The sequence below is a fragment of the Hemitrygon akajei genome, chromosome 15, assembly GCF_048418815.1.
Source record: "Hemitrygon akajei chromosome 15, sHemAka1.3, whole genome shotgun sequence".
NCBI classification, from domain to species: domain Eukaryota; kingdom Metazoa; phylum Chordata; class Chondrichthyes; order Myliobatiformes; family Dasyatidae; genus Hemitrygon; species Hemitrygon akajei.
In genome coordinates this window covers 74,335,171-74,358,984 of record NC_133138.1, presented here as the reverse complement: position 1 = coordinate 74,358,984, position 23,814 = coordinate 74,335,171, and the positions used below count along the sequence as shown (strand labels likewise).

The following is a 23,814-nucleotide window of genomic DNA, read 5'->3' as shown; positions in this document are numbered from 1 at the left end:
TTTAGGGACCTGCTTTGATGTGGCCCCAAGTTCCACACAGTAATGTTTTGACTTTTTTTTGACATAGCTGTGCGTGGCATAAATATGTTCCCAACTTGTGTTTTTCATCTGCTCCAAGACTGTTCAAAACATTGTCAGAGAAACTGTCAAAAGGACTGAAGTTGGGAACTAACTGTGTCTTCACTCATTTCCTGGTTTAATAAGACCATAAGACATAGGAGAATTAGGCCATTCAGCCCATCGAGTCTGATCTGCCATTCCATCATGGCTTATCCTTCTCAACCCCATTCCCCTGCCTCTAACTTGTAATCTTGGATGCCCTGACTAATCAACAGTCTATCAACCTCTGCTCTAACTATACTCAGTAACTTGGCCTCCACAGCCATCTGTGGCAATAATTTCCACAGATTCACTACCCTCTTGCTAAATATATTCCTCCTCATCTCTGTTCTAAATGAATGCCCCTCTGTTCTGAGGCTGTGTCCTCTGGACAAAGGTTTACCCACTATAGGAAACATCTTCCCTACATCCACTCTTTCTAAGCTTCCCAAAATTCCATAGGTTCCAGTGAGATCACCCCTCATTCTTCCAAACTCCAGCAAAGTACAGGCCCAGAGCCATCAAATGCTGCTCAGGCATTAACCCTTTCATTCCCAAGATCATTCTCATGGACTTCCTCTGGACCTGCTCCAATGCCAGCCCATCTTTTCTTCGATAAGGGACCCAAAGTTGCTCACAATACTCTAAGTGCAGTCTGACCAATATCTCATAAAGCCTCAGCATCATGTACTTGCCTCTATTCTAATCCTCTCAAAATAAATGCTAACATTGCATTTGCCTTCCTTACCACCAACTCAACCTACAAGTTAACCTTTAGGGAATCCTACACCACTACAACAACTCCAGTCCTGGATGTTCAGAAGCTGGACTTGCCCAGTCAAACTTGAAATTTTGATCGGGAATACCTTTTGGTGCAATTGTACCGTGGAATGGTCAGATTAATACACTGGTGGATTGTCCAGTCCACACACTTCAGATTCCATTTACAGGAATTTACAGCACAGAAGAGGCAATTTGGTCCAACTGGTTTAAGCTCCAATTTTGGATTGTTGTGTGTGGGGTGTTGTGATGGAAATGAGACAAATTATTTGGGACTCAAAGGCAAGGACTTTGGACACACAGTTTTAATAAGGAGTTTATTTACAAGGGGAGAAAAGCTTGGGAACAACACAAGCAGCTACAATGTTCGCACAAACGCACTCAGAATAGACGAGCATGGGAAAAGTCGGGTCAGCAGTACAATACATGGGAAAACGGTGTGGGGACAGAGTACAGGTACACATACAAGCAAGGGAAAAGTAACTACGATATCCACCACCCCTTAACTATGGGCAGGCACGGCTCTCTGCTACAGGGACAACAATAAACGCTCCCACAACCCTATTCAATGCACAGCTCACCACATGTCTCCAGTGCTGTATTGCAGTCTTCAGCCTGGAGTGAAGCAGGGTGGTCCCTCAAGGATGGCAAAAAGAGAGTGAGCTAAGCACATGTAGCACCCGTTATAGCTCAGGGGGCTGGAGGGTCCAGTCCAGGTGATTCACCGGGAGGCCAACGGCTTGGTGCTAGATGGGTTAATCCAATTAAGGTGGCCAATGGTTAAGTTTGCATTGATTAGTTGGGAGGGGTGAAATGTTGACTGGCAGGTGGTGTGACCTCCAACCAGGTGAGGGCAGTGCTGTCATGTGACTGGCAGGTGGTGTGACCTCCGACCAGGTGAGGGCAGTACTGTCACGTGAAGGCAGGTGGTGTGACCTCTGACCAGGTGGGGGCAGTGCTGTCATGTAACAGGCATGCCTCTCTGGATACGGGGAGGGGTTTAAGGTTCACTATTAATATGACCCATTTTTTTGTTTCATTTTGTTTGCATCCCCAGAAAAAGACAACTTAATTTCCTTTCATTTCTTTCTTTCTAACTCTTTATTAATTTTCAAATACATAGGCATAATAACAATAGTAATACAGAGAGATTGGGAATGCATAGTTAGTAAACAGTATGTATGAGAATAAGCTATAGATAACACAAATGTACTAAACCTCCCAAACTCTTGATATATTTAACATGATGGAAAAAAAACTATCAAAAAAAACCCAAATTAGAAATCAGAAAAAACTAAACTGAACTAAACAAAGCTGGGCTATTAAATTACATCAGATACAGTCAATAATATCAGTAACTCTGCTCCTCTATCCAAATATTTAAGGATAATAAAAAGGATTTCGAAAAGGGTCAAGTTACATCATATGAAAGTGTTAAATAAATGGCCTCCACGTTTCTTCGAATTTAACCGAAGGGTCAAAAGTGACACTTCTGATTTTTTCTAAATTTAAAAAAGATATAGTTTGGGAAAACCATTGAAATGTAGTAAGAGGAAATTTCCTTTCTATTCATAACACTGCTTGAAATGCCAGTCGGTATAATAATTACTTGAAAGCGTTAAAATATGCTGTATCTCTAGTGACTGCGTTTTATTTTAGTTTCTTTAGCATTACAATGCGGAGTAGGCCCTTCCAGCCCTTCGGGCAAGCCCAACCTGATTAGCCCTAACTTAATCACAGAACAACTTACACCGACCAGTTAACTTGCCCAGTACATCTCTGGACTGTGGGGGGAAACCAGAGGACCCGGGGAAACCCACACATTCCACGGGGAGGATGTACAGAGACTCACTACACAACATCGCTGGAACTCCAGGATGTCCTGAGCTGTAATAGCATTGCACTAACCATTATGCTACCATAGCTCCCTAACAGTACAGGACGTTCTTGAGGTTGAGAAGTTAATTACTAGCTGACAAGTATGTAAGTGAGTCATGAAACACAAAAATAAGTGGACACGGATATGAATTAATAACTTTCTGTCCTTTTTTGTGAAATGGTTAAACAAAGTATTGTCTGTCTCTGTCAGAGGAAAACAAAGAAAGTCCACTTTTGTAGTTTATGCTGACTCATTCAAGTCACTTTGTCCTCAATGTTTCTAAATATGGGAGTAAGTACAACTGTTGGCTGATATACTTACAGACATTGGGTGAATTCCACTTCTCACACTGCATCCCAGATGATCTTTGGAACAGAGGCTCTATAGCAAATCTGAATGCAGCTCATCAAAGGGAGGACCATCCCAGCAAGAGGCAAGGGAGAAATATGTTCACTCTGTACTGTTAGGAGAGGGTGTGGGGAGGGGAGGCCAGTGTGGTGGCAATTCTTAATGACCAGAGGAGTACATGTAACAAAGCTCTATTATTCAGAGGCAGGAAAGAAATCTGAATGGATCTCAGAGTTCAGATAGTAACTGCAGGAATTCCAGGAGGTGTCATTGCATGGTATCAGGCCTCCATTGGTCACTGGACATGCCAATATTCGTGACGCATTGGTTACATAGAAATACTACAGCACAATACAGGCCCTTCGGCCCACAATGCTATGCCAAACGTGTACTTACTTCAAACTGCTCAGAAAACACGTAAATGTTACCACCTGATTGTCAATTAGCTTTTCCCTCTGTCTCAGTATATTGAAAACTCAAAACAAATGTGTTCAAAGAAAAATTAAAATTACATTTCTGTTGCCCCCCCCCCCCCCCCGAATTGTTTTTGTTGGGTTGTTTCCAATTGTACTATGGAAATTCCTCTAATTCCTGGGATGTCTTAGAGGGTTTGCAAACATAATAATATTGACTGTTACATCTAGGTTGAATCTTACAGACATTTTCTTCTTCTACAAAAACAAATACTCCTGGCTGATTCCAGAGATGCTCCAGAGACCTGTTCCTGACTGAATTAGGTCAAGAGTACATAGAGAGAGAAAATCAAAGACAGGCTCATAATGTTTAGTCTGAGTCTAGACCAGTGTGAGCTGAGCTGCTTGAGCAAAGTCAGTGAGGCCACCACTGTACGTTGCTGGACTGGACGTCATAGTATCCAATCTGCCCTTCAACTTCCTTTCTAGTTCTGGTATGCCTTCCATTCTACCAATCCCTTCACTTTCTCCCTTTCTACACACTCGTTCAAGTCATCTGTCACAGCAGTTCTTAAAACATCCGTATTGTGTGTGCAGGGAAAAACTGCCAGTGTAACAGAGAAAGCACATTAATGTTATTTCAATTTTGGACGTAGAGCTGGTCTCCACACGGTTGTTCAGGCTTTGCTTGTCCTTTCAGGTCTCACCAGTATCCCTTGTGCACACCTCCATAGAGGTTCATTCCTCTGGGCTGTAGGAAACAATTATTGTCACCATATCAGAAAGAAATGTTGTACTTCTTTGCTCCACCCCCTGGTTTGCCCAAAAAGAACCAATAGATAGCACAGTTAACACTGGGAGTTAACACACATGAGGTTTGCTTCTTGTAGAATTACCATTATTCGAAATATATTTCTCCCCCCGGGCTGGTGAATTTTATACCAGTTTCTGTAAGGTGACCAATGGTGGCTTGGAGCAGCACCACCCACCCCTCTGACTTGCTCTCATTCTGTCCTCTGAAACCCCTCAGCATGGGTAAGTGCCCCGTGCCAGATTGAGAGCCATGGTCGGCTGTTGGGGTGCAGGAGTAAAGTGTACTGGAATGCCTGAGCAGTTTGATTGACATTATTTGTGATGGCTCACATAATTTCTCAAAAAAATGTGTAATTGTTGACATTTTTGAAAATCTTGGTGTTACAGGCTGTGCTTCTCAGACTCATTACTTGCATCCTGTTTGATTTAGAAACATAGAAAATAGGTGCAGGAGTAGGCCATTCGGCCCTTTGAGCCTGCACCGCCATTCAGTATGATCATGGCTGATCATCCAACTCAGAACCCTGTACCTGCTTTCTCTCCATACCCCCTGATCCCTTTAGCCACAAGGGCTATATCTAACTTCCTCTTAAATATAGCCAATGAACCGGCCTCAACTGTTTCCTGTGGCAGAGAATTCCACGGATTCACCACTCTCTGTGTGAAGAAGTTTTTCCTCATCTCGGTCCGAAAAGGCTTCCCCTTTATCCTTAAACTGTGACCCCTCGTTCTGGACTTCCCCAACATCGGAAACAATCCTCCTGCATCTAGCCTGTCCAATCCCTTTAGAATTTTATACGTTTCAATAAGATGCCCCCGCAATCTTCTAAATTCCGGTGAGTATAAACCTAGTCGATCCAGTCTTTCTTCATATGAAAGTCCTGCCATCCCAGGAATCAATCTGGTGAACCTTCTCTGTACTCCCTCTATGGCAAGAATGTCTTTCCTCAGATTAGGGGACCAAATCTGCACACAATATTCTAGGTGCAGTCTCACCAAGGCCTTGTACAACTGCAGTAGAACCTCCCTGCTCCTGTACTCAAATCCTTTTGCTATGAATGCCAACATACCATTTGCCTTTTTCACCGCCTGCTGTACCTGCATGCCCGCCTTCAATAGCTGGTGTACAATGACACCCAGGTCATTGCTTGGGTGACCACTCTTTGCTTCCTGTCTGCCAACCAATTCTCTATCCACATCAATACCATACCCCCAGTACTGTGTGCTTTAAGTTTGCACACTAATCTCCTGTGTGGGACCTTGTCAAAAGCCTTTGGAAAATCTAAATATACCACATCCTCTGGCTCTCCCCTATCCACTCTACTAGTTACATCTTCAAAAAATTCTATAAGATTCGTCAGACATGATTTTCCTTTCACAAATCCATGCTGACTTTGTCCGATGATTTCACCTCTTTCCAAATGTGCTGTTATCACATCTTTGATAACCGACTCTAGCATTTTCCCCACCATCGATGTCAGATTAACTGGTCTATAATTCCCTGGTTTCTCTCTCCCTCCTTCTTTAAAAAGTGGGGTTACATTAGCCACCCTCCAATCCTCAGGAACTAATCCAGAATCTAAGGAGTTTTGAAAAATTATCACTAATGCATCCACTATTTCTCGGGCTACTTCCTTAAGCACTCTGGGATGCAGACCATCTGGCCCTGGGCATTTATCTGCCTTTAATCCCTTCAATTTACCTAACACCACTTCCCTACCAACATGTATTTCCCTCAGTTCCTCCATCTCACTAGACCCTCGGTCCCTTACTATTTCCGGAAGATTATTTATGTCCTCCTTAGTGAAGACAGAACCAAAGTAGTTATTCAATTGGTCTGCCCTGTCTTTGTTCCCTATGATCAATTCACCTGTTTCTGACTGTAAAGGACCTACATTTGTCTTGACCAATCTTATTCTTTTCAAGCATCTATAAAAGCTTTTACATTCAGTTTTTATGTTCCCTGCCAGCTTTCTCTCATAATCTTTTTTCCCTTTCCTAATTAAGCCCTTTGTCCTCCTCTGCTGGTCTCTGAATTTCTCCCAGTCCTCAGGTGTGCTGCTTTTTTTTGCTAATTTATGTGTTTCTTCTTTGGACTTGATACTACCTCTAATTTCCCTTGTCAGCCACGGGTGCACTACCTTCCCTGGTTTATTCTTTTGCCAAACTGGGATGAACAATTGTTGTAGTTCATCCACGTGATCTTTAAATGCTTGCCATTGCATATCCACCGTCAACCCTTTAAGTACCATTTGCCAGTCTATCTTAGCTAATTCACGTCTCATTCCTTCAAAGTTACCCTTCTTTAAGTTCAGAACCTTTGTTTCTGAATTAACTATGTCACTCTCCATCTTAATGAAGAATTCCACCATATTATGGTCACTCTTACCCAAGGGGCCTCGCACGACAAGATTGCTAACTAACCCTTCCTCATTGCTCAATACCCAATCTAGAATGGCCTGCTCTCTAGTTGGTTCCTCGACATGTTGGTTCAGAAAACCATCCCGCATACATTCCAAGAAATCCTCTTCCTCAGCACCCTTACCAATTTGGTTCACCCAATCTATATGTAGATTGAAGTCACCCATTATAACTACTGTTCCTTTATTGCACGCATTTCTAATTTCCTGTTTAATGCCATCCCCAACCTCACTACTACTGTTAGGTGGCCTGTACACAACTCCCACCAACGTTTTCTGCCCCTTAGTGTTATGCAGCTCTACCCATATCAATTCCACATCCTCCAGGCTAATGTCCTTCCTTTCTATTGCGTTAATCTCCTCTCTAACCAGCAATGCTACCCCACCTCATTTTCTTTCCTGTCTATCCCTCCTGAATATTGAATATCCCTGGATGTTGAGCTCCCATCCTTGGTCACCCTGGAGCCATGTCTCTGTGATCCCAACTATATCATATTCATTAATAACTATCTGCACATTCAATTCATCCACCTTGTTACAAATGCTCCTCGCATTGACACACAAAGCCTTCAGGCTTGTTTTTACAACACTCTTAGCCCTTATACAATTATGTTGAAAAGTGGCCCTTTTTGCTTTTTGCCCTGGATTTGCCTGCCTGCCACTTTTACTTTTCACCTTACTACTTTTTGCTTCTACCCTCATTTTACACCCCTTTGTCTCTCTGCACTTGTTCCCATCCCCCTGCCACATTAGTTTAAAGCCTCCTGAACAGCAGTAGCAAACGCTCCCCCTAGGACATTGGTTCTAGTCCAGCCCAGGTGCAGACCGTCCTGTTTATACCAGTCCCACCTCCCCCAGAACTGGTTCCAATGCCCCAGAAATTTGAATCCCTCCCCCTTGCACCATTTTTCAAGCCACGTATTCATCTGAAATATCCTCCTATTTCTACTCTGACTAGCATGTGGCACTGGTAGTAATCCAGAGATTATTACCTTTGTGGTCCTACTTTTTAGTTTATCTCCTAACTTCCTAAATTCACCTTGTAGGACCTCATCCCGTTTTTTACCTATGTGCACCACGGCCACTGGCTGTTCACCCTCCCATTCCAGAATGTCCTGCAGCCGCTCGGAGATATCCTTGACCCTTGCACCAGGGAGGCAACATATCATCCTGGAGTCTCATTTGTGGCCGCAAAAACGCCTATCTATTGCCCTTACAATCGAATCCCCTATCACTATAGCTCTCCCACTCCTTTTCCTTCCCTCCTGTGCCGCAGAGCCACCCATGGTGCAATAAACTCGGCTGCTGCTGCCTTCCCCTGATGAGACATCTCCCCCAACAGTATCCAAAACAGTATATCTGTTTAGGAGGGAGATGACCCCAGGGGACTCCTGCACTACCTGCCTACTGCTACGCTGTCTAGTGGCCACCCCTTCCCTTTCTGCCTGTGAAGCCTTTACCTGCGGTGTGGCAAACTCACTGAACGTGCTATTCACGACTTTCTCAGCATCGCGGATGCTCCAGTATGAATCCAATCGCAGCTCCAGACGCTCAGTGCGGTCTGCCAGAATTTGATCTTTCACTACACTAGACTGAACTCTGCTGTTTCTGAAACCTTTATAGCAGCATCAGCAGAAGGCTGCAGGCAAGAGGGAGGCACGTGAATTGTGGTGATTGATGATCTGAACACCTTTGACTCTGAGATCACCAGCTGCCAAATTTCCTGTGGCACAGTTTGAGTTTCCGATCTGTTCAGTCTTCCTCCTGTTTCTTCCTGGTCTCTCCCCACTCCCTCTTTCTGTCTGTCTCTCTCCCCTCTCTCTGTCCCTCACCCTCTCCACCATCCTTTCCCTCGCCCTAATCCTCTCTCTCCATATCTTTTAGACTGTAGTTTCTACTAACCCACACTGGACAGATTTATTCAAAGGCCAACTGTTTAATACTTTGATCATTTAAAAGTTAGGAAATTATTTAGCCACATAATACCACCCTTTCTGCACTTCACTCTCCATGACAAGAGAAACTGCCCCCTCAGGCCAAGGTCTCTAGCTGGTCTGGAGAAACTAGTTTATTCTTTGCTTCTGACTGACCTGAATATTTTCTCACACCCACTCCTACCTGCCCCTGCCCCCGCACCAGTGCTAATCTGATCATTGTGTTTCATCCATCTTTACAACATCCAGCTGTGATGTATATCTTGCCTCTGGTGACGTCACTCAGAATGAACAGCTATCTGTCACAGTTCATTGTCAGATGCTTTGAACCCGTTATTCCTGAGGTTACCAAACTCCACTGGACCCCTGTAATCCTGACCTTGGATGGAAAGTCTTTGCTGTTCCTTCAGGTTTCGCACATGCCACTTTGGCAATCTCTGGAAGCACTTTCCTGATTACCTTGGCCATAAAATAGGAGCAGAATTAGGCCAATTGTCCCATCGAGCTTTCTCCATCATGGTTGATTTATTATTCCTATCAACCCCATTCTCCTGGCTTCTCCCCATATCCCTTCATGCCCAGACTAATTAAGAATCTATCAACCTCTGCCTTACCCGATGACTTGGCCTGCACAGCCATCTGTAGCAATGAATTCCACAGATTCACTGCTCTCTTGCTAAATAAATTACCGTAGATTCCGGATTTTAAGCCGCTACTTTTTTCCCACATTTTGAACAGCTTTGAACTCTGCGGCCTGTAATACGGAGCGGCTAATGCATTATTTTTTTTCATGCCGCCAAAAACATTTTGCCTCGTAACAGTAGACCAATAAAATTGATGAGTAGTTCACAGAGGTCCAATGAAATTGTACGATAAATCAAGCGCACTTTCACAATTAAATTATTGTAAATCAGTCATTTGTACTCACCCTCATCAACATGGAAAACACTCGAAGAAAAGCATTGTGCTGCCTTTATGGCAGTTATTTAGTTTATAATATTTTCGCTTAGTAATTCATTTGTTAGTTAAAGTTAGAACTGTTTTAACTATATTTGTTTTCTGTACTACATCGCGGGATGCTATGACGTCACACCCGGTTTCGCCGCGTCTTGTGGGATACCGGTTTGCGATAAACGGGAAGGAGGGGGGGAGCGGCGGAGCGAAAACGCTGCTTTTAAGTTAAAGGCGATCAATAACTTTTCCTGGTAGGCTGCAGTATATATATATTTTACCAGTCGTTAGGAGATATTGGAATGTTGTTCAGTAAAGAAGTATACGCAACGTATATTTAAAAGTAGCCGCGTTACAGGCACGGTTCGAAAAAAAGCATTTGCAATATGTATTTGTTTATGTTACCATATGGATTTAATTAAAAGTTAAAAAATCCTCACGTGTAATATCTTTCTGTGTAAATATCTCATATTACAACGTGGGACACCTGCGGCCGAAAATCCGGTGCGGCTTAAAATCCGGTGCGGCCTGTACAAGTAAAAAATTGATTTTATTTCTAAAATTAGAGCCAGCGGCTTTTAATCAGGTGCGCTCTGTAGTCCAGAATCTACGGTATTCCTCATAATGTGTTTTCAGTCGGTGTCCCTCTATTCTGAGCCTGTGCCCTCTGGTTCTAGACACCCCCACCCATAGGAAACATCCTCTCTATCCAGGGCTTTCGATATTCGATATTTCAATGAGATCTCCCCTGATTCTTCTAAAAGCCAGCATGTTCAGGCCCAGAGCTGTCACATGATCCTCATATGTTAACACTTTCATTCCTGGGAGTATTCTCATGAACCTCCTCTGGACCCTTTCCACAGTCAGCACATCTTTTAAATGAGGAGCCCAAAACTGTTCAGAAAGCTCTTAAGTGCAGTCTGACCATTGCCTCATAAAGCCTCAGCTTGAAATCTTGCTTTTGTATTCTAGCCCTTTCAAAATGAGTAAGTCTCCGGGACTGGATAAGATGTACCCCAGGCTAGTGTGGGAGGGGAGGGAGGAGGTTGCTGAGCCTCTGGCAATGATCATCAATGGGGATGAGAGAAGTTCCAGTGGATTGAAGGGTTGCAGATATTGTTCCGTTATTCAAGAAATGGAGTAGAGATAGCCCAAGAAATTATAGACCAGTGAGTCTTACTTCAGTGGTTGGTAAGTTGATGGAAAAGATCCAGAATTTAGTATTAATGGTAAGACTCTTGGCAGTGTGGAGGATCAGAGTGATCTTGGGGTCCGAGTCCATAGGACACTTAAAGCTGCTGCACAGGTTGACTCTGTGCTTGAGAAGGTATACAGTGCATTGGCCTTCATCAAACGTGGGATTGAGTTCAAGAGCTGAAAGGTGACGTTACAGCTATATAGCACCCTGGTCCGACCCCACTTGGAGTACTGTGCTCAGTTCTGGTCACCTCACTACAGGAAGAATGTGGAAACTATAGAAAGGGTGCAGAGGAGATTTACAAGGATGTTGCCTGGATTGGGGAGCATGCCTTATGAGAATAGGTTGAGTGAACTCGGCCTTTTCTCCTTGGAGCGATGGAGACTGAGAGGTGACTTGATAGAGGTGTATAAGATGATGAGAGGCATTGATCGTGTGGATGGTCAGAGGCATTTTCCCAGGACTGTAATGGCTAACACGAGAGGATCACAGTTTTAAGGTGCTTGGAAGTAGGTACAGAGATGTTGGGGATAAGTTTTTTACGCAGAGAGTGGTAAGTGCGTGGAATGGGCTGCTGGTGACGGTGGTGGAGGTGGATACGATAGAATCTTTTAAGAGGCTCCTGGATAGGTACATGGAGCTCAGAAAGATAGAGGGCTATGGGTAATCCTAGGTAATTTCTAAAGTAAGTACATGTTTGGCACAGCATTGTGGACCGAAGGGCCTGTACTGTACTGTAGGCTTCTCTATGTTTGCCTTCCTTACCACTGATTCAAGCTGGAAGTTAACCTTTCGGGAATCCTGCACAAAGATTTCCAAGTTCCTTTGCCCCTCTGATTTTTCAGTTTTCTCCCCATTTAGAAAATTGTCCATGCCTTTATTCTTTCTACCAGAGTGCATGACCGTACACTTCCCTACACAATATTCCATCTGCCACTTCTTCGCCCATTCGCCCCATCTGTCCACGACCTTCTGCAGACACCCTGCTTCCTCAACACTACCTGCCCCTCCACCTATCTTCGTCTCGTCCACAAAACCATCAAATTCTCCATCATGTCATTGACATATAACATGAAAAGAAGTGGTCCCAATGCAGACCCCCTACGGGACACCACTAGTCACCGGTAGCCAACCTGAAAAGGCTCCCTTTATTCTCGTACTTTGCGTCCGGTCAGTCAGCCAATCTTACATCAATGCTAGTATCTTACCTGTAATACCATGTGCTCTTATCTTGTTAAGCAGCCTCATATGCGACACCTTGTCAAAGGCCCTCTGAAGATCCAAATAAACAATATTCACTCACTCTCCTTTGTCTATCCTGCCTGTTACTTTCTCAAATAATTCCAACAGAGTTGTCAGAGTAGATTTATCTTTAAGAAACCAGGCTGGCTTTGGGCTATTTTATGTGTCCAAGAACCTTGAAACCTTATCCTTAATAATAGGCTCCAACATCATTACAATCACTGAAGTCAAGCTAACTGGCTTAGAATTGTCTTTCTTTTGCCTTCCTCCCTTCTTACAGAGTGGAGTGACATTTACAATTTTCCAGCCTTCCAGAATGAGGTGATTTTTGAAAAATCATTGCTAGTGCCTGCACAATCTCTTCGGCTACCTCTTTCAGAACTCTGAAGTGTAGTCCAGCTAGTCCAGGTGACTTATCTACCTTCAGTGTTTTCAGCTTCCCAGGCACCTTCTGCTTGGAAATAGCAATGACACTCACATCTGCCCCCTGACTCTCTAACATTTCTGGCATCCTGCTGGTATCTTCCACAGTGAAGACTGATGTCAAATACAATAAGTTCATCCACCATTTCATTGTCCCCTATTACTACATCTCCAGCATTATTTTCTTGCGGCCCAATATCCACTCTGATCTCTTTTTACTCTTTATATATCTGAGAAAAACTTTTTGGATCCTCTTTTATATTATTGGCTGGCTTACCTTCATATTTCATTTTTTCTCTCTTTATGATTTTCCAGTTGCCTTCTGTTGATTTATAAAAGCTTCCCAATCTTCTACCTTCCCGCAAATTTTAGCTATATTATATGCCCTCTCTTTTGCTTTTATGCTGTCTTTGGCATCCCTTGTCAGCCACAGTTGCCTCATCCTACCTTTAGAATACCTCTTCATCTTTAGGATGTATCTTTCCTGCATCTTCTGAATTGCTCCCAGAAACCCCAGCCATTGCTGTTCTGCCATCATCCCTGCTGGTACCACCCTTCCAATCAACTTTGGCCAGCTCTTCTTTCATGCCTCTATAATTCCCTTTAATACCGATATATCTGATTTTAGCTTCTCATGCTCAAACTGAAGGGTGAAATCTATATTATGATCATTGATGTCTAAGGGTACCCCTACCTTAATATCTCTAATCAAATTTAGGTCGTAACATAACATCCAATCCAGAATTGCCATTTCCCTAGTGGGCTGAAGCACAGGCTGCTCTAAAAAGCCCCCTCATAGACATTCTACAAATTCCCACTCTAGGCGTCTAACACTGACCTGATTTTCCTAGTCTACCTCCATGTTGAAATTACTCATGAATATAGCAACATTGCCCTTTTAACATGTTTTTTCTATCTCCTGTTGTAATTTGCAAGCCACATCTTGGCTACTTTTTAGGAGGCCTGTATATACAGTAATTGCTATCAGGGTCTTTTTATCCTTACAGTTTCTTAACTTTATCCAAAAGGATTTTACATTTTCCTATCCTACATCACCTCTTCTAAGGGACCACACACCCTCTGCCTACCTATCTGTCCTTTTGATACAATGTGTACCCTTGGACATAAGGCTCCCAACTATGATCTTCTTTCAGCCACAACTCAGTGATGCCTACAGTATCAAACCTGTCAGTCTCTAACTGCTTTACAAGATCAGCTACCTTATTCTGTATACTGTATGCATTCAATTATAACATCTTCAGTCCTGTATGCATTTTGACCCCCTTTGCAGTTTAACCCATCCTACTGGCTACAATTTTACCTTGTCATCTCCCTGTCCTTCCTCATAGTTACTATACACTACATCTAGTTGTATACCAACTGCCCTATCCTCAGCCCAATCATTGTGGTTCCCATCCCCCTGCCAAATTAGTTCAAACCCTCCAGAACTGCTCTGGAAAACCTGTCCTTTTTGTACAGGTCATACCTTCCTGGAAGGCGACATACCATCCAGGTTTCTCTTTCATGTCTGCAGAATCTAAAGTTTGCTCCTCTAATTATGGAATCCCCTATCATTACTGCACTCCTCCTCTCATCCTTCCTTCTGAACCACAGAGACAAACTCATTGCTGGAGATCAGGCCACTGCATCTTCCCCGGTAGGTTCCACAGCCCCCCCACCCCACAGTATCTAAAGTGGTATACGTACGTATTATTAACAGGAATGGCCACAGAGGTGCTCTGCAGTAGCTGACTACACCCTTTCCCTCTCCTGACAGTCATCCAGGTACCTGCCTCCTACAATTTAGGGGTGGCTACCTCCCTGTAGCCACTCTCTATCACCTACTCATTTTCCCATATGAGCCCAGCAGTAGCTCCAGTTCCTCAACACGGTCTCTACTTTGTGCAGATGTAGTTATCAGGGAGACTGGAGGTCTTCCAAAGTTCACAGCTCCCACACAAGGAACATACCATTAACACTGGACCAATTCTCAGCACATTAGCTATGTGCTAACCAAAAAAACTTACCAGAAAAAATTACTTAGAACCTCCACCTGCGCTTGCCCAAGCCTGCTTAGCCAAACCCTGACCACTCTAACACCGACCACTCTAACGCTGTCCACTCTAACACCGTCCACTCTAACACCGACCACTCTAATACTGTCCACTCTAACGCTGACCACTCTAACACCGACCACTCTAACACCGACCACTCTAACGCTGACCACTCTAACACCGACCACTCTAACACCGACCACTCTAACGCTATCCACTCTAACACCGTCCTCTCTAACACCGTCCACTCTAACACTATCCACTCTAACATTGTCCACTCTAACACTGACCACTCTAACACCGTCCACTCTAACACCAACCACTCTAACACCGACCACTCTAACATTGCCCACTTCCACAATGGCTGCTCTGCTTACACCTCACTTCTTTTAATTGGCCCCTGCTGAATATCCAATAGATTGTTATGATTGCAGCCCACTGAAATGTCCTGAAAGCACCCGAGCTCTATTAAAACCTCATACTGCATCACCAATCAATGATCTTAACCATGGAAGGAGTCCATTTTGGTCTATTGAGTCACTGCCAATTCACAGAACAAGCCTAATCCTCTGTAATTTTCCTTGTATCCTATTGTCCCTTCATTCTCATCAACTACTACTCAGTCTACTTTACAGAGGACAACTAATCACTGAACCTTTGAGGTGTGGGAGGGAACTGGAGTACCTAGAGGACATCAACTTGGTCACAAGGAGTACACGCAATCTCCACAGAGGCACACAGCTTTGGATAATGGAAAAGAGACAGATTGCTGTTGAGGTTGAGAAAATGCCATCACTCTTCACTCAGGCACAGGGAGAACATGTATCTTCCTCACTGTTAGCACTGGGGGACAAGATCAAGTGAGTTTCTGGAGCAGTGTGATAGATGTGTCACACTATGCATGCTGTCTGACATCGTAACAACGACCTCCCAGCTCCACTAATTCATCAAGTAAAAGGATTCCATCACCAAATTTTTGTGAGACTTTACTTTGTTAGCAAACAGAACCAAAGCCACAGACTTTGGTATAAGTTTAACCCTTTAATACGTGATCGGGGGAGCCATTATCTTACCACTCCTTCAATGCCAGATAACACCTTAAATTTGTACAGTAAATGTTGGGCAATAACCAGCAGCTAAACGTACTTGGTCAGCGATTTCAAGAAGCATTCGTTAGGGATCAGCTAGTCTACAAATGCTTCCCATGTGAGAATCAAGATTAGAGTTGCACGTCTACAGTCAGTTCCTCTATCAGCTGGCCAATCTCGGACAAAGGTTAACAATACCTCATCACTGGCATGATCTATTGCTAGCTATTGTTATCTCGTACAAGCAAGGCAGTGTCGCCATCTTATCCTGTCACCCTATGACCCAAGTCCTGACCAACACTTAGCTAGTCAAGCTTGACAACAAATTTCAAAATGTAACTTTCCTCTTAACCTTCCTTCCACACTCTGGAACTCGTGAAGTGTTGCTGTTGACCTTCCTCACTGTCCACAGAACTCTTCTGTCTGTTTCAGCAGGCTTTACCCAACCCTTCATTCAGCTTCTACCCCTCTTCAGCTGCGCTCCACCAACCAATTTCATCAAACGTTCTTCACATGAGAAATATGAAAAAATTCACTGGGGAAAATCAATAACACAATGTCTTTTTTGAGACAAAATTTTAATCCCTATAACAAGGCCACAGTTCTATGCTCTGAATGCTAATAATCCTTTTAATAGAAGTGTGTTAGTATATCTCAAATCATACTTCCAATGTGCTTTCACTTGGTTGTTGTACTAATTCATTTGTTAAGAAAATTAGATTTGCAACTTCTTTGAGAACAGGGTATGACTACATGGTAGCTTTCCTTTGAGTGGTAGTCTCGGTATTCTCATTATATCAACATTCATCCGTCGTAGTCTGAAAAGCTGTTGGATAAACAAAATCACTGGGATTTTTATTACTGGAGGCAAGTTAAATTTGGAACTGCGGAGGGGTTACTGAGGTGATCTGGTGATTATGAGATTAAATGTGGGATGTAGCTATCGACATTGTGAAACTGACCTTCAAGCCTAGTGTTTCGCAGTCCTCCCTGCTTCAAGAAGCAGCTGTCCCCATTTCTAAATGAAAAGCTGTTTTATGAGAAAGTGTGGGTAAGTGAAAATGTTTTGTGCCATGTTGTCTTATCTAGCCCAGACTGGTTACTTGGTGGTGTACTCCAAGGATTTGTGTTTTGGATTCTGACATCTACTGGCACAGATAACATTATTCTCTGTCAGATAGGATTCTCTTCCAGATGGCTGTCTGACAGAAATAACTGTTACTGGTGGTACTTAAAAAAATATGTTACTAGTCAAAAGTATGAAAATTGTCCTTTCCAAATGTAAAAGGGAATGATTAGACAAGAAATATTTCTTTTGTTTTTTTTTAAAAGAAAAGCTTTCATCAAGTAAGAATTTTCACTGAAATCTCCCATAGATTCCCTTTCTGATGTGATGTTCTTTTACTGTAGGTCATTTAGATGAATGTGTTGTGACTGCAGAAGTCTACTTTAGATATTTGTTCCACAGGTGGGACCACCTGCTTCCCCCACAATCCACGTTGTTATTAAGATGTACCGAACGCAGAAGAGTGGAAGTTTATCTGCAGCAAACCATCTTCTGACGTTTCGTAGTCACAGTTAATAATTCAACCAGGCTTGGCATAAACCCAGAGCAAAATCAGAAAATTCTGCAAGTTTAGTAGACTGGGTTTTATTTAAGAAGGAATATAATGCCAATTAAGTTTAATGACAAGAAAAAATCTGCAGCTGCTAGAAATTCGAGCAATGCACACAAAATGCTGGAGGAACTCAGCAGGCCAGGCAGTGTCTATGGAAAAGAGTACAGTCGACGTTTTGGGCTGAAACCCCTTGGCAGCACTGGAGAAAAAAAGCTGATGAATAGATTTAAATGTTGGGGAGAGGGGAGAGAGAAACACCAGGGGATAGGTGAAACCTGGAGGAAGAGGGATGAAGAGCTGCAAAGTTGATTGGTGAAAGAGACAGAAGCCCATGGAAGAAAGAAAAAGGAGGGAGGTGATGGACAGGCAAAGAGAGAAGGTGAGAGAGGGAAAAGGTGAAGGTGGGGTGGATGGGGGGCATTACTGGAAGTTTGAGAAGTTGATGTTCATGCCATCAGGTTGGAGGCTACCCAAACGGAATATAAAGTGTTGATCCTCCAACCTGAGTGTGGCCTCAGCACGACAATGGAGGAGGCCATGGATGGACATATCGGAATGGGAAGTGGAATTAAATGGGTGGCAACTAGGAGATCACGCTTGTTCTGGCTGACAGAGTGTAGATGCTCAGCGAAGCGGTCTCCCAATGCCAGGTCTCAATGATATACAAGAGGCCACACCAGGAGCACCAAACACAGCAAATGACCCCAGGAGACTCATAGGTGAAATGTCGCCTCACCTGGAAGGACCCTGAATGGTAGTGAGGAAGGAGGTGTAGGGGCAGTTGTGATGCTTATTCCACTTGCAAGGATAAGTGCCAGGAGGAAGATCAGTGGGGAGGGATAAATGGACAAGGGAGTCGCGTAGGGAGCGATCCCTGCGGAAAGCAGAAAGTGGGGGGAGGGAAAAATGTGCTTGGAGCTGGGATCCCATTGGAGGTGGTTTAAGTTTTGGAGAATTATGTGCTGGATGCGGAGGCTGGTGGGCGGTAGGTGAGGACGAGAGGAACCCAATCCCTGGTAGGGTGGTGGGAGGATGGAGGAAGATTAATGACCTTTCCTCAGCTCTAACTGATCGGTGCTATGCAATTCATTGTCATACCAAAGCAATGCAGTCCCAGAGCTCGTTGCTGTCAAACCCCCTGAGTTTTCCCATTGGTCGGGCTGTCTGGCAGATCCTACAACCCTCACACCTCAAGGTTGCAAAATTGTAGAGACATGGTGATAAGATTCTATAGCTATAGGTGTTGAATTTAGAGATGGGGAATTTTGACAGACATTTCATCCCTGCATGGCTGCTAATCTTATGTCTATAACATCTAGTAGAACAAAATCTACAGTTACCTTTCTGGTTTTTTTCTATTTATGGCTAATTTGAGGGGGCAAATTTTAAGGAGATTTGAGGAAAACATAGGGGAGGATGTCAGACCAAAGTTTTTCCAGTGAGAGCTGCGGATGTGTAGAACGTCCTGCCAGGAGTGGTGGTAGAGGCAGATACATTAGGGATGTTTATGAAACTCTGAAATAGACACATGGATAATAGAAAAATGGAAGGCTATGTGGGAGGGAAAGGTTAGATTGATCTTAGGTGAGTTAAAATGTCAGCACAACTTCGATGACCAGAGGGCCTGTACAATGCTGTGATGTTTTAGGTTCTTCTTATTATTTATCATTGTGATACTGTGGGGGATACTTTGGCTGCAATCTGGGTACTGGAATCATAAAATTGCTCAGGATTTCGTGGAATTGTGAATCAGGTTTTCAATGTGTTCTCCCTGTCTCCCACCCAAAATCCAAACTGAAGCCAAGTCTATTTCTCATCTGCCTGATTAGGTAACATGCCAAAATGTCCACTGAGCAATTTATTGCCCCTTTGGTTAGAATTCTCTTTACTGTGTTGGTTCTCTGTTGAACTTCAAGCTGAACTGTTGACCTTCCAGCCTCTCAACTCCAGAAAAAAAAAACTGCTTCAACCCATCAGATCATGAAACCGTTATTTATGTCTTTGCCGTTCCAGCCCAACCATCACAGAGCTCTCTAAATTGGCATGTTGCCTTCTGTACATTGATTCAACAGGATCTTTTGTGACCTTCCTTCTACGTCCTGCTTGCCCCACGCCCTTGCTTTCATTGCCAATCCCACTGAATTGCTTAAAGCTCGCCACATCGTCTTTAACTCCCCTCAATCCATCTACCGTTTAATAACCTTGCCCAGGCCCCAGCTTCCTCCACTTTATTCTTTTGGCCCTCATGTCTGGAGTACGGTATCTCACTGCTCCTGTCACCCTGCCATTCACTGACTGGGCTTACGCTCCTAAAGGTTCACATCTTCACTTCTTCTGTCGTAAAACCTTCTGCCAGGCCTTTGATGGCCTGTCTGGTATCTCGCACTGTGGAATCCATGCTGGGAAGTTGCTTGCTTCCTTCAGTCTGGAACTGGAGCGAGATCGAGGTCTACTTCAGGGGCTGAAGATAGGAGGAGATGAAGGATTTGTGGATCTTGTGGTAAGGTTGTGTCCGCCCTGCGGCTGTGTCAAATATTGATAGATTTTTGGAATCTGAGCAGGAAAATGTGAACCAGGATGATCTTGTCAAATGTCAGCACAAGTTCAAAGGTTCCTTTATGTTACTGGTGCATATTCCTTATGATTTAATCTGTGTGCAGCTCATTTGATGTGTAAGTGCCCGGGAATTTAAAGTTGCTGTCTCTCTCTGCTACCGATTCCTCAACGTGGCCTGGTGCAGGTTTGCTCTCCTTCCCCTTCCTGAAGTCAACAATCGTCTCTTTAGTTTTGCTAATATAGAGCAAGACGTTTTTGCATCACCACACAATCAGGTGACCTGTCTCACTCCGGTAAGCTGTCTCATCATCACCTGTCATTTGTTCAGCAACAGTGGTGTTACTAGCAAATTTGAGGATCGCACTGTACCTGTGTTTAGCCACACAGTCACGTGTGCGTAGAGGGTAGCTCAGGGGACTAAGCGCAGGGTTTTGAAGTGCACCGGTGTTGATGAACAGCAAGGGAGGGACTTCCTTGCCAGCCCTTGCTGACTGAGCTGTGCTGATGTGGAAGTCGAGGGAGGTGTAGATGCTCTCATCTTGAAACTTGATGAGAAGTTTGGATGGGATAGTTGTATTGAATGCTGAGCCATAGTCATGAGCGGCAGCCTGCCGTCTGAATTCCTGTTGCCCAGAGCAGAACGAAGAGCCAGAGAAATCACATCTGCTGTTGACCTGTTATGGCAATAGACAAATTGGAGAAGATCCAGGTCATCTCTGCGTTAGGAGCAGATTTGTATCATAGCCAAAGGCCAGTGAATGGTAGTCATTAAGGCAGGTTACCACACTGTTCTTGGGCACCGCTACAATAGGTGTCTCTTTGAAGCAGATGGAAACCACGGACCACAGAAGTGGGAGATTGAATATATCTTTAAATATTCCAGCCAGTTGGTCTGCACGAATCTTTATCACTCATCAACAACACCTCCTGAATTAGATGTCTTTTGTGGATCTACCCTTGTGAATGATGCCCAAACGTCAGACTTGAGGAGACTGAACCTACAGGGATACCTGGCGATGTTGGGGAAGGTGGAAGGGGGGGGAGCGGTGTGTGTTGTCAAAGTATGCATAAAATGTATAGAACTATCCAGGACTGATGGTCATTGCCACCCGGTCTTGCCTTGCAGGAAGTTATAGTGTGCAAACCCCGCGACAGCTGTCAAAGTCCTTCCTCGCTGTTGTTATTCTTCTCTTTAAACACCAACACTACTATGAATACATTTTCTCTTTTGCCTGACCTTCTTAAACATTGAATACCCTTAGCTGTTCAATTCCAATTATTGATCTCCAACATTCCTCTAATTTTTTTACAACTACGCAGACCAACCATTGACCTGAAAATGAAAGTTTTACACAGCCTGAGAACTGTGCGGCATTTTAAATATGTGGATTATATTCATTAATACCTAATTAATTAAAGGGTGCTACACAATTATATTAACATATATTTCAACATTATATTAAGATAATTTCAGAGGTAGATTACTATTATAGAAAAGTATATTCCGGCAGCACTGCAACAAAGGCTATGTGTGCAGGAATATTTCAGTTACCGTGCGACCATGCACCCGCACAGCTTGGAGGAAACAGTGCTTATATCCACAGTCCTAATGTTATGCCTGTTTATATCTACCTTAAGCATCTACAGGGTTTTAAAAATTGTTCATATCTATGCATTATGTGGTGGTTAATAGGCCATCACCAAGAGATCATCTCAAATGAATTCACATTTATAAAACAAAGAAGCTGTGCCTTAAAACCACAGATGTTCAATAGTGTGTGCGCTTATCAATGTCACCATTTTAACAAATCCCTTTAATTTTTGATGCATTGAACAATGATTGCTGTTAATTTAATAGGAGGATCTGAGTTGCTGAGTGCTGACAGAAAGGGGGCACTATCAGCAGAGATGCATCGTTTATCCAGGAATGCTTCAATGTATTTGTCATTTTGACTGTGTATATTAATTCTGCTCCCTCACTCTGTCAGAATCATTAATTTTGCTCAGTCCTCCGATTTTCTGATTCTAACGAAGATTTGCAGGGGTTGTGAACAGTAATGTTTAGGAATCTTTGTTAGGGGCATGAAATGATTTTGTTACCTGTCCTTTCAGCTCTGTGCTATGAGCCTTATATTTAGTGTTCCCTTTAGCTATTTAGTGCAGTGGTAGTGAATTGGATCCGGTTGGACATTTCTAACACTACTGTTTACTGGTGGAAGACTGCTGTACAAGACTGTGCACAGTTTTGCCATCATTGGATTAAGGGAAACATGGGGGAAATAATATGCAGCCACATGAATCTGCTGACCTATTATGGATTTTGTAATAGCCAGAGACAACTATAACAAGCAGAAATATCTCTCATTTAAATCCTCATGTCTCCTCAGAGCACAATAGAAGGACAAAAAAAAGTAATTGGGATAGTCAGTGGGCATATCAGAGGATTTTCTGTCACATTCGTGCCTTTGTGCATTTGAATGTTCTGGCTCTGCATTCCAGCAGCACATTCAGTGACCAAGGAGGTTGTTAGGAAGTTTTGCTGCTGCAGTTCCGTGCTGGAAGGTGACATTTCACTTTGTAGTGAGCATTCTCCCTTTTCCTGGGATGGGACCAGTTCGATAAAATGATTCAGGAGCTACATATTAAGGAAGGAAGGAAATAAACAATTAAGGATTGTGATTAGACACTTGTGCAGATGGGTGGAGTTTTAACACCACTTAAATCTGCACATCGTCCAAAGCAAGGCACCCTAAATGCTCATACAGTCCTGAAGAAGTACTATGTACTGCCCACAAAATGCTCTTCTGTCAACTGGTCTCTGCCAGCAGAGGGGTGGCGGAGATTTCTACTCCCACCTGCTTTCTGGAGACAGCTAGTGGAGGGAGTGTGTCCGTGGGGGTGCTCGGAGGCGGAGTAATCTGATCCCGTTGTGTTAGCTCCTGTGGCAGAGTGTTCGCCGATCTGATCACTCTTTCGTGTTAAAGAATAGCCTCATCTGGGGGCCTCCTTTGGAACGTGTCTCAGCAAGATCTGGGATCATCAGGGAGGGACAGGAAGAGCAAAATGGTGGGGCTAGGTTGCCTACCTTACTAGTGATGACAACTTTTATTTGCTTTGCTTTGGGAAAATCTATGCCTGTATCACAGGTTTGAGCAACGCAACTGTGAGAGTAAGCGTCCGGCAAGGACTAGAAGGGCCGAGATGGCCTGTTTCCGTGCTGTAATTGTTATATGGTTATAACGGAACTCATTTTATTCTAATACATATTGGAAATGAGTAATAGCATGTCTATGACTAGCCTTCTTTGTTAACGCTAGACTGTGTGTCATAAAGTCATTGAAAAGTACAGCATAGAAACAGCCCCTTCAGCCCATCTAATCTGTGCTGAACCATTTAAACTGCCTACTCCAGCAGGACCATAGAGGTAAAGCTTGAAAACCATCTCCTCTCTCCGCTGCTGCAAATACTTTGGGGTGGAACTGTACAGATCTGGCTTGCCTCTGGGAGAGTTGAAATCTGTTAGTCTTTTTTTATGCTTTTTTTGTTTAATGAAGCAATTTATTGGTTTAATTGGGTGCCACAGTTAGCACAAGCTATTACAGATTGGGGTGTCGGAGTTCGGGGTTCAGAGTTCATTTCTGGCGTCCGCTATAAGCAGGGTTGTACATTCCTTTCTGCGTGCACATGGGTGCTCTGGTTTTCTCCCACAGGCCACAGATGTACCAGTTAGCAGGTTAATTGGTCATTGTAAATGGTCCCATGATTAAGCTATGGGTAAAACGGGGGGGGGGGGGGGGGTGATGCAGTCCAAAAGGCCAGAAGGGCCTGTTCCGTGCTGTATCTCTAAGTAAAATTGTCAGCTGACCTTCAGGTAGCTCGATGGGAAATTGAGGAAGGGATACACAAGACACTTTGGGCTGCCTGACTTCAAAAGTCTGTCTTTCACCTGTGTCTTGTGTCACGTGCTTTACAATGCAAACAGAAAATGTTGGTCAGG

The 23,814-nt window shown here is 43.6% G+C and overlaps 1 protein-coding gene across 10 annotated transcripts in view; it reads left to right on the top strand.

The window, feature by feature from the left end:
* The window catches only part of n4bp3 (NEDD4 binding protein 3), a 193,050-nt gene that overhangs the window by 105,051 nt on the left and 64,185 nt on the right, over nt 1-23,814 (top strand). The window contains exon 1 of one of the 10 annotated variants that reach the window (XM_073067777.1): nt 16,631-16,693. The exons of the other annotated variants lie outside the window; for them this stretch is intronic. The gene's annotated coding sequence lies outside the window, so the exon portion shown is untranslated. Of the gene's footprint in view, nt 1-16,630; nt 16,694-23,814 lie in introns of those variants that run through there. 10 annotated transcript variants of the gene reach the window in all.